Raw genomic sequence first — 2,265 nt, 5'->3', positions numbered from 1 at the left:
TGGAGTTACAGCATCACACACTAGAGGTATCGAGTTGCCATGGGAACCCATAGGGACTCAGCTGCTGATGCAGACATCCCATAAACACCTGTTTACTCTACTGGTTCTGCAGCTGATAGATCACTGATCAGAATATTGATTATCTATTGGTACTGATAACAGAAAAAATGCAACCAGTGACATTCATTAACTTTGATCTGTCCACTGGTTAAAGTGACATCCTGCATTCTGGGATGGCGTCAGATTAAATGTTCTTTAAATTTGTGAAGTTTAAAGTTGATCAGTTTCCTGGTCCAGCTGTCAGTGATCAATAATCAGCTGCAGTGATCGGTAGAATCAGCACATGAACACATCTACCAGTTTTCTATCAGCACTCCTGTCCTGCATCATTTCCAGCAGCAGCAGCTTTATACTGTCACATATTTTATATTCCTCATAGTTCTCCATCAAAACAACCTGTTGACTGAAGCAGCTGCACACCATCGGTTCATTATGGGATGGAGAAGAGTCACATGATGCGTCAGATGTTCATGTGAACAGAGTCTGAAGCAGAAAGTTGACAGAGGAAGTTGATGACCACCTTCATGGTACCCGTTAACTCTAACTGAGACTTTAGGTTTGGTCGAGTCGACTTACAAGGAAAGCTGGGCTATGGTACCACGAAGGTGGTCATCAGCTTTCTTCGTCAACTCAGGTTTTCTGCTTCAGACTCTCATGGAAGTGCGCGTTTAACGCATCATGTGACTCTTTTCCATGCCATAATGAACCAATGCTGTGCAGCTGCTTCAGTCAGCAGGTTGTTTTAATGGAGAACTATGAGAAATCTAAAATGTGTGACGGTATAAAGCTGCTGCTGGAAATGATGCAAAATGGGAGTGTGCTAGAAAACTGGCAGACGAGTGCAATGTGTTTATTTTACCAATCAATGCAGCCACTTTTTTTTTAAACTGACAGCTGTATGATAAAACAATTAAACTTTAAAGTTCACATACATAAACATGACATTCTGTTGGAGTGCATTTCATCTGACGCCATCCCATAATGCAGGAGGACACTTTAATTTGGGGCCAAATCGAAGTGAAATGAATGTTCCTGATTGAATATTCTGTAATCAATACCAATAGATAAATGATCTGATAAGTGATCTATCAGCTGCAGTACCAGCAGTAAACAGATTTAACAGCAAATCAAGACCAAACATAAAACCATGTTTGTACGATTTCTGCATCACCAACTAAATACACGTTGGCTCCTATGGCAACATGATGCATACAGTGTGTGATACTGGTTTACTACATGGTTTCATCGGTTTCATTCAGCGGTTTTAGTAACGTACAGGTCAAACATTTCTCGTCAGCAGAGAATTTGAATTGGTCGTAAATAATCTTCAGGAAACGCTTCATTTAAAGGGAGTTGCTCTTTCAGTCAATTTAAATCAGAAACTCTGAACAGAACCTGCTCCCGACCAGGTTAGCTCCACAGCATATGTTACAATGGAGATACAACCAGGTTAAAAGAGAGCCACCTTTGTGGGACTGAAAACTCTGGCTTTAGGCTCAACATACCTCGCTAATCCACTGATCTCGCTTCGTCGTACAGCCCTCTGGTCGGGGATCGGCACAACATGGAAGAATTATTGTCTATAATCTGGTGACGTGAAAGTGACTGAACCAGGCTTTTGTGGAAGGCGGTGATTACGGACAGGTGTGCCGATCCCTGCAGCTGTCTCCAATCCCAGCCATCAGGCAGGCTGCAGGCAGGGGATGACGAGAGAAACAGACAGAGACACACACAGAGAGAGAGAGAGAGAGAGAGAGAGAGAGAGAGAGAGAGAGCACAAGAAAGAAGAAGAGAACGAGAGGGCGAGAAGGCAGGTACGGACTTGCGTACTTGAGTATTGAGACATGGTCAGAGTGAATTTGATTGTGGTTGGATGAGAAGCATAAAGACACACTGTTCCAACATCCTATTGGTTCATACACCATCCATTGCACCTGCCCGTGACACCACACAAATCAAGTGTGACAGATCATGTCTTTGTTGCGTGTTGTGTGCTTAACTGATGTAGATCCTGATGTACATTACCCTGTTGTTGTACATACGGGATTGAGTCCAAAGTGTGAATAGAATAGAATAGAATAGAATAGAATAGAATAGAATAGAATAAAACTTTATTGATCCCTTCGGTATAAAACCTCAGGGAAATTGTTATACTAGAAAAAACAACACAACACCAACACAAAATCAGCAACAACAGTAAATATT

The 2,265-nt window shown here is 42.0% G+C and overlaps 1 long non-coding RNA gene across 1 annotated transcript in view; it reads right to left on the bottom strand.

Moving 5' to 3' along the window:
• Positions 1-216: 216 nt before the first annotated feature.
• LOC103363441 (uncharacterized) overlaps positions 217-2,265 on the bottom strand; it is a 7,711-nt gene continuing 5,662 nt past the window's right edge. Inside the window, exon 3 of the long non-coding RNA XR_520497.1 lies at positions 217-228. This is a non-coding gene — a long non-coding RNA (uncharacterized LOC103363441). The remainder of the gene's footprint in view (positions 229-2,265) is intronic.

Source organism: Stegastes partitus, unplaced genomic scaffold (genome assembly GCF_000690725.1).
Source record: "Stegastes partitus isolate 25-593 unplaced genomic scaffold, Stegastes_partitus-1.0.2 Scaffold15, whole genome shotgun sequence".
Classification (NCBI taxonomy): Eukaryota; Metazoa; Chordata; class Actinopteri; family Pomacentridae; genus Stegastes; species Stegastes partitus.
The sequence above is the reverse complement of the archived record's forward strand: the minus strand, read 5'-3'. Positions and strand labels throughout refer to the sequence as shown.